The following is a 9,368-nucleotide window of genomic DNA, read 5'->3' as shown; positions in this document are numbered from 1 at the left end:
AGATATAATCAGTGTTATTGTTATTCTGCATAGCTTGTGCCTATTTAGATTAAGTCATGTTTATATGTTTGCCAGTATCTTGCCTCTTACACCTTTTATATATATATATATATATCTCAACCCAAACAATGACCTTTCAAAAATATTTATGTGATACTGGAGAATGAACTGAGAGCCTTAATATCAAACTGCAACTCCTACCTTTTTCTTTTTCTTTTTTTTTTTTTATTTTTCAGATAGGCTCTCATAAATCACTAAGTTGCCTATGCATGGCTTGGGCTTGTGGTCCTCCTACCTTCCCAGCCTCAGGGTACTGGGATTATGGGGTGTTCCACTATACTTGGCTCTAAAAATTCTTAAATTCTGTTCACCACTATTGTCATCCATTTTAAAGTTGGCCAGTATTTTAGATCCCTCTTGATTTGACCCTCAGATATAATCAGTGTTATTGTTATTCTACATAGCTTGTGCCTATTTAGATTAAGTCATGTTTATATGTTTGCCAGTATCTTGCCTCTTACACCTTTTTTATACCTTCCTTCTGTTTTTCTTCCTTTAGCTTCTCTATTTTCAGCCAACGATCTATTAGTGGTAACTCCTTCACCATTATTTACTTGCCTATAAGTATCTTTATTTTGCATCCACTTTTACTTTGTAAATTATGTGGACAAATTCTAAAATAACATATCATATCTTTCATCATTTTTATGATGGATATATACATATGATATAATTTGCCATTTTAACCATTTTTAATAATACAATTCCATAATACTGAGCACATGCTTGGTGTCGTTATACAACCATATGCATATCCATTTCCAGAAATTTTCTTCATCACAAACAGAAACTCTGTTCTTATTAAGCAGTAACACTTCCTTCTTTCTTCCCCAACCCCTAGTGCCTCACTGTACTCTTCCCTAGCATCTGATGCCACCTGTTCTTTCTCAGCCCCTGATAACCTCTATTCTACTGTCTCTATGAATTTGCCCACTGGCATCATCCAATATTTGTCTGTTTCACTTAGCATATTTTCAAGGTTTGTCTGTGTGGAAATGTGTTAGTATTTGATTGCTTTTAATAACCAAATAATATTTCCGTTGTGAACTTTTGTAGATAACCCACTACTAGTGTGGGCTGCTGGACTGTGTTGGATTGTTTTGTCGAATTCACACACCTATAGTATTTAGATGCCAATGAAATATCCATTTCTGACAGGACTAAACAAAAAAAGGCGATACAAAGGAAGGACCATTTTGTATCTGTATATGCAGAAGAGTTAGGATATATATATAGCTACTTTCACTTAATTCAATGAGAAGAAAGACTTGTACTAATGGTATTTGGACAGGATATTCTGTCTGCATCTTGTCCTATGGATAACCACTAAGAAGATAACAATGTACAATGTATTAATTATTGAAACTGTCCTATTAATCAGTTTTGAAACTGTCTCATTGATATTTGTTTCTCAATAAAATAAAAGGCTAGATATACAGCTACTTTCTCTTAATTCACTGAGAAGTAAGATTTATACTAATAGTGTTTAGACAGGATATTATGTCAGCATCTTGTACTATAAATAACTACTATGAAGACAACAATACACAATGTATTAATTATTGTAACTGTCCTACTATCCTATTTTGAAACTGTCTCATTACTATTTGTTTCTCAGTAAAATTAATTAAAAAGTAATATTTCTGTTGTGTCTATACATACCATATTTTGTTTTTCTTTGTGGCTCTTAATGAACAACTAGGTTGTTCCTCAATATTGTAAGCTCTTGTTCCCCCATTATTTTCTGGTTGCTGCTCTGATGGCTAAGTCTGTCATTCTTCTAATTATCATTTGATCTCTAGGTAAGTTCTACTCTTTGGTAGCTTTTATGATACTTTCCTCTTTTAACCTTCTGTATTGTGTCTATGTGTTCATCTTGCTTAACCTAATCAAGATTCATGCTTGCTCAATCAGACACTCTTATCTTTCATTAATACTAGAAAATTCTCTTCAAGTATTATTTTTCTATGACTTCTTTTATTTTAACCACTGTGACTTTCCTCTTTTTGTCTTAAATTATCTTTTGTGTTTTATTAGGTTTGCTATTTCAATAACTATACTGTTTTCATTTATAGAAAGCATATTTTTAGTGTGAGAACCTGAAAGAAAAAATAAAATCTGAAAAATACAGTAGATACTGGGAAAGGAAATGAGCCTGTTCAAAAGGAAGGAATTTCTGAGATGAAGAGAACAGAAGAGGGAGTGGGGCAAAGAGACACATCTATGTATGTAAGCAGACTAGTTCGGACAATTATATTGTTGATTTCTGCTGATATATGGAAAGAGGCAGTTAATCCTTAATTTGCTTTGTCTTCTTTTTTCAATTCTTCTTCTTTTTTCCTTCATCTTACTTTCTTATATGTATTTTTCTTTTATCTTCCAATTTTTCATCGATATATCTGGTAATAACTAATTTGAAGACAACACTATGCAATAAAACAAATACTGTGAAATTCATATTATTTTCTTTAGTGAAATTCTGTATCATTTGTAATTTTTCTGTCTTAATACTACTTTGTATTCTCTTCAAAAAATAAAGAAAAAACCATATTTAATTTTATCTTTTGATTTTATCTCTTCTTAATAGTGAACCATAAATTGCTTGTATTCTTATTAGCATGCATATGTGTGTTAAGTGTGTGGCTGTGTGGATGTGTATATGTGAAGTACTAGGAATTGAAGCCAAGCTTTCACAATGAACTACATCCACAGCCCTTGTTTATATTTGATTTTGAGACAGGGTCTTGCAAAGTTGCTAAATTGCCTGGGCTGGGTTTAATGTGTGGTCCTCCTGCCTCAGTCTCCCACAGTGCTAGAAGTACAGTTGTGTGCCACCTCACCAAGATTTATTGCTTTTTTACATAGCTAATCATAATCATCTAGGAACTAATTCAACAAACACTGATTGGAGAGCCTAGGATGTACCAGTTATTATGGACATTAGAAAGTGGATAACACAATTTCTATTATCTTAAAAGATATAGGGGCCAGGGAAATAGCTCAGTAGAATAAGTGCTTTCCTGACAAGTGCAAGGCCCCTAGTTCAATCCCTGGTTCTGCCAATAAATAAATAAATAAATAAAATAAGCCTAGTATGGAAGGACTGGAGTGATAGCTCAGTGGCATAAACACCTGCTTGGCAAGCCCAAAGTCCTGAGTCTGATCTCTGGTACCACACATAGAAAAAGTCTAATAATAAAGAACACACAATACATAAGCCAGAATACAGTATGTAAGGATTGAGATAAAGATTCCAATAGGGTGTTAAGGGAAAATTGAGGAGAGAATTTACCCAAACATAAGGAAGTCAGAAAGTCAGAGATATCTTCCAGAAGGATGTGAGGCCTGAACTAAGTCTGAAATAATCAAGGAAGTTTCATCACATAGGAAGGTGATATAGGGACAGAAAGCAAGAGCAAAGGCAATGAGGACACTAGCAAGAATCATCCCAGGCCTTAGAATTGGAAACTTATGTCCTGGGGATTTAATTTAAAAAATAAGAATGGAACATTTGACAGAGGTAAGAGAGGAAAAAGAGTTATAATCAAGTGATCAAGCGTTAGGTCATAGAAGACCTGGTTAGCCCTGGTTAGTAACTCAAATATAGCAGGTATATAATAGGGAGCCACAGTAAGGAAATAAGAGAACTAGAGAGAAGCACGCACCCTACTACAACTGAAAATGTTACCAGTAACAAAGAAATGTAATATTGCTGTTGAACTAGATCATCTAGAATAGAAACCTCTATCTGCTCCAGTCAGTGACATAAATGTTTCAACAGATTAAGGAGTATATGCTGTCCTTAGAGGTATTGATGTCAGATAGATAGATAGATAGATAGATAGATAGATAGATAGATGATAGATGATAGATAGATAGATAGATAGATAGATAGATAGATAGATAGATAATAGATAGGTACATATAACACCAAATAGGTACCATACTGTCTAAATAAACTACTTACTGGCTCTGTCTTAGGCCATTTGTAACTAGTCCAAGAAAGCACTAAACTCCAACTGCTAAATTTTCCAGGACTTAGCTTTGGAGTATCTGTGGTAGTCCCAACTCTAGTCTTGTATCTACTGAGTGAATATCAATAGAAGTTGTGGAGTGGGAATGTAACATGACCTCTAAAAACCAGCTAGGTAGGATAGAGGACAAAGAACCCTAAAGAGCTGCCTATCAGCTGGATGTAGGCATCCAGCCTACACACCTGTAATTCCAGCATTCTGGGAGGCTAAGGCAAGAAGATCACAAGTTCAATCCCAGCCCAGGCAACTCAGTGATTTAACAAGATTGTATCTCAAAATAAAAAAATTGTTAAAAGGTCTAGGGATATAGCTCAGTGCAAAGGCCTTAGAATTCAATCCCCAGTAATAAAAAGGAGGAGGAAAAAAAAGAATTTTTGAACAATGGCTCCTGATGAGTCTATCCATTTTTACAAAAGCTTTGGGCAAAAGCAGAACACCCTGAGGTAAGACCTAGAAATGGGTGCTCTTCCGATGCCAAAGCAATGCTTTGAGGATTTTAGGCAATGAAAGATAATGCCTCGCTCATTGCACTAGAAAAAAACGCAGGCATATTCAGCCATGTCTCAAACTTAAAAACAATTTTAGAAAAAGAGTCAACATTTACTGAATGCTACCCATAGGCCAGACTCTGCTCCAAGACTTTTACATACCTTATCCCATTTTGCCTTTATAATATTCAAATGAGCTAGGTATTTCTCTTATTCCTATGTTACAAATGAGTAAATGAGATCACAAATAGATTAAGTAATAAGAACTCAAAAGAAAACTGACTGATCACACAGAATTTCTCACACAGTCCACACAGAATGGCTCACAGCCTACACATTTAACCTCTGTGCTCTGCCTTCTCCCAAGAATTCAAAAATACTACAAGGTACTGCTACAAAAAGGAGAAGTGGCGTCTATGCCACAGCATTTGCTGATCTTCGTGTATACCACCGCAGAAAGTACATTTCCTCATCTATAGAAAAATTCACCTAACCACTCTTTTGCCAATCAGTTGAGAGGATTTTTGCTCAATTCAGATTGAAATTATGAGTCAGCAAAGTGCAGCTCTGCTAGTCCTGGTGTCACCAAATGATGCTGCATGATGCTGGACACCAACCGTCAAGACAGCCAGGTGCTGATCACTGCCTCTGCCAGTCACCATTGTCTGATGCTAGCTCATGCAAGACACTTCAGGTTGACTCTGCTGGGTGCTGGTCTCTGTCTCTACTCTTTGTTCTGTGCTCGTCTCTGGAATTCTTCAAGGCTAATGGCTCCTTAATACTTATTGCTCTTTCTTTTGAGATGACCACTCTGTCCACACTACTCAGGATAAGAATCTGGACTAGATTCACAGGAGCATCAGAGCCACACTACCTAAGAAATAAATCACAAGCAGGTTTACAGGACCACCGAAGTGAGTCTCTGAATGAAGGATGGGCACACTAGAGGGAGCCCTCCTAGACTAACCAGAGAAGTATCCAGAGACTCCAAGCCTGTGATTAGCCAGTGCAGGCCAGGAAGTGGTTCAAAATCAGGTCTGCTGATTGGTCCTAGTGTAGGACCGTGATTGGTCCAATCTAAGCTGTCATGGCCACCTTTCAGAGAGGGGGCAGGGTGATGTGAGCTGCTTGACAGCTGTCATGTCTTGGGAAAAATGGCAAGGCTGAAACTAAGCAATCTTGGGAAAGCTACCTGTCTTTATCATAGCTGTTTGGGGTTCAGGAGGTTGGAGATGTTAATACTAGGCCCAGGTCCCTCCCTCACTGATCTTGGCCAGGTTAGGGTACCTCCCCTTTGTTAAAGAGGCAGCATTAGTGTCTGAAGTGGTGGGAGCAGGGAAGGTGCTCCATAGCTCACAGCTGAGCTGCACTTATGTTAGAGTGGGCTGAAGGAAAGTAGGCATTAAATAACCAGAGAGGACACTGAGATCGGTTGTCCCAGTCCTTTGTGAGTACAAAGAGAAAGGAGGAGGAATGTGAAAATCTCTGGCCAAGCCATGATACTCCAGCCTGAGCTAGAAAAACAGAGAGACAAGTCCTTCCCCCCCGTCTCACCTCTTCACTGTTGAATGAAGCCAGAGGAGGCAGCCTGATGCTGCCCAGGGATTCTCCAGGGCTGTCACAGAAATTTCTCTCTCACTGCCTCTGAAAGCTGTAGCAGTATAGTTATATGTTGACCTGAAAATAGAAAAAGTTATAATGGACAAAGTAGTATTGAAGACTTATCTTGACTGGTTTTAAAAATACAAGCCTCCTTAGTAGAATCTTGATTTGCTAAGCTTGATAGAGTGGGAAATAAACACATTTTATATGAAAACAGACTTTTTCTTCATCTTCCATTGATCATTAAGGTGTCAGTTTCAAATCCTTCTCTACTCTACCTCTATGACTGTTTCCCTTTTGCTTTTTCTGTTCCTCTATTATTCTTCTATTCCACTTTTCCTCAATTTTCATATTTTTCCCATGTGGAAAAATATCCACAATGTTAGCTGACATATAGTGAACAAAGCACCAAATTTGGAATGCAACTTCCTGAATTGAAATGTCAACTCTCTAAGCTTCATTTCCTTGTCTATAAGATGAAGATAATGATGCTTTTCTTTAGCGTTCATAAATATTTACTGAATGCTACAGTGCATTGAGCACTATGCCAGGCAATGGGGACACATCAATGAACACTAATAATTACATGTCAACAGTGGGGAGGGCTTCTCCTGATGACAGAATCCTATCACAACAATAGTAGGAGAGCTCGTCCTTTATAGCAGGAGGCTTAAGGTACCACAGCACACCACGGCAATAAAAGAACATCATAAACTATAAAATTGTACAGAAATAAAGTACAGCCATTTATATTCTGATCTATTTCTCCTCTCTTTTTCTTTGCCTAATTCCATTTCCTTTATTTATTTATTTATATTTTATGCCCTAATTCTGGGTTATTAAAGATACATAAACAAGCTGTGGAGATAGCTCGGCAATCTAAGCACCTGCCTGGCAAGCTCAAGGACCCAGGTTAGATCTCTGGTATCACATGCCTTGCAGGCCCTGGAACCTCAGGTGCACTGTTCCAGCCACCAAAACAGGGCATGATGGTGCATGCCTATAACCCCAGCACTGGGGAGGCTGAGACAAGAGGATCATTATGAGTCCCAGCTGCGTAGAAAGACCTTGTACCAAATTAAAAAAAAAAAAAAAAAAAGATAAAGAATTTTTAAAGATACATAAACAGAAAAACTCAGTAAATATTTAGGGGAGATAGGATGGACTATACGACTGTATGATATGAAAATAAAGATAAATCTTTAAGGATTTTTAAAATAAACATCAGCACCTATTGAGTAGCTATATCTGTCGAGTGCAGTGTCAGGCACTGAACATGGTGCAAAAGAGATGAATCTTTACCCTTAGGAAACACACACCCGGAGAGAGCAGAACAAACAGCATAGTATGGAAAGGCCTGGGGGGTAGGAGGAGGCAGAGAGAAAAGACTCTGAAACCAGCCTGGAGAGTCAGAGGAAGTTTAGGTGAGAGGACAAGGTCTTCTGGGTCCAGAGGACAGAAGTTACTCAGATGGTCCAACTGAGGGAAACCCATATCATCTCAGACCATCAACATAAAAGTAACCATAGAACTGTAAAGACTTCAGAGGAATACAGGAGACCATTCCAAATAGCCCAAGGACCACATTGTCCTCTTGCCCCAAGAAAATCCGTGGAGGGGGAACACAGGACAGCAGTGGGGTGATGGGATTGTGCAGTACAGGGAAGTCTGAAAGTGTGTGACAGAAACTGCAAATCAGACTAGAAGTCAAGTAGAATAGGCAGTCAGTTGCCCACTGAGGTCATGTGAGCACAGGGGAGCAATATGCATCAAAAGCAAAATTATTCGTGGCCTTTGACCTCATAACTGAACTGTTATAAATGTTTACTAAGTAAAGATTTTCACACATGGACAGCCATACAGGCCTTATTTTCAAATCTTGAAGAGCTAGAAACAAGCCAAGTGTCAATACTGTGAAATGAAGTATGACATAGTAAAATAGACAACCCTTACAATCTGGCTCTTGAATAGCATTTCATGATAAAGAAACTGCTCTTGCTATAATACTAAATTCAAAAACTAAGGCAAGAAACTGTATATACAGTATTTTCATTTTACTAAAAATATGTCTGTATGTGTGTGCACAGAAAGAAGACTAGAAGGAAAAGCATCAAAACGTCAACAATGGTGGAATTACAAGAACTCATATTTCACTCCCTAAACTTTTCTCTAGATTCCAAATTTATAATAAACACAGAAATTGTTAACAGAGGTGGTTTCTAGAAAATGAGGTCAAAGTTGAATTTTGAAAATCCACAAGCCTTCAAAACTATTTTCCCCATATTTCATGCTCTAGCTAGGTCTTGCTCTTTAAAAGAAACCAATAAAAAACCTTTTTTACTAGGAACCCAGAACACCTAGGAAACAAGCTGCTATTTTAAGGGATTAGTGATTAAGTCACCTGCTGGAAACAGGTGTCAGGTTAGCAGAGAATGACATGGTGGCCTCCTCCTCAGCCCCCAAGAGCAGAAGAACTCCTATTGCCCTCCCACCCTTTCTGCTCCAGCACTCACCTTTGAGAATGGCAGATTGGTACGGCTTTTGACCTTGATCTGTAATCTTCAAGTTTAACTGTCTTATGCGCTTTCTCTATGGCCTGGCATTAGGAAGACAAGTAGGTGGGCAAGGCCAATTTGTTAAGCTTAAAAAATATTCCGTGAATGGCTGGAGAGGCTGGTCCACATAAAAGAGCTCTTTCTAAAATAAATACTCAAGACCCAGTCCTAGCCCAGGCCCAGTGAGTATGTGGGAGAGCTTCCGGATATACTGTGCCAGTGGGACCTACTGGTCCCAGCCCAGGGGCAGCAGGGGTGACACCCTCTTTCACCCTCTTGGGACACACCCCACCACTCCGCAGCACCTCCCCTACCCCGCCCACCCAGTAGGAACTTTGGCCGCATTCCGGGAAACCCCAGACCCAGTCCCGGCCCAGGCCAGGTGAGTGTGTGGGAGAGCTTCCTGCTACCCTGCGCTGGTGGGACCTACTGATCCCAGCCCAAGCACAGCATGGGTGACACCCTCTTTCACCCTCTTGGGATGCCCCCCATCACGCTGTAGTACCCCCTGACAACCTGCCCACAGAGTAGGAATTTCTGTCACATTCTGGAAACCCCCAGATCCAGTCCTAGTCCAGGCCCAGTGAGAGTGTGGGAGAGCTGCCTCTCCCCCCTACTCCACCTGTCCC

Source organism: Octodon degus, unplaced genomic scaffold, assembly GCF_000260255.1.
Source record: "Octodon degus isolate 3935 unplaced genomic scaffold, OctDeg1.0 scaffold00008, whole genome shotgun sequence".
NCBI classification, from domain to species: domain Eukaryota; kingdom Metazoa; phylum Chordata; class Mammalia; order Rodentia; family Octodontidae; genus Octodon; species Octodon degus.
This window is presented reverse-complemented; position numbering follows the sequence as displayed.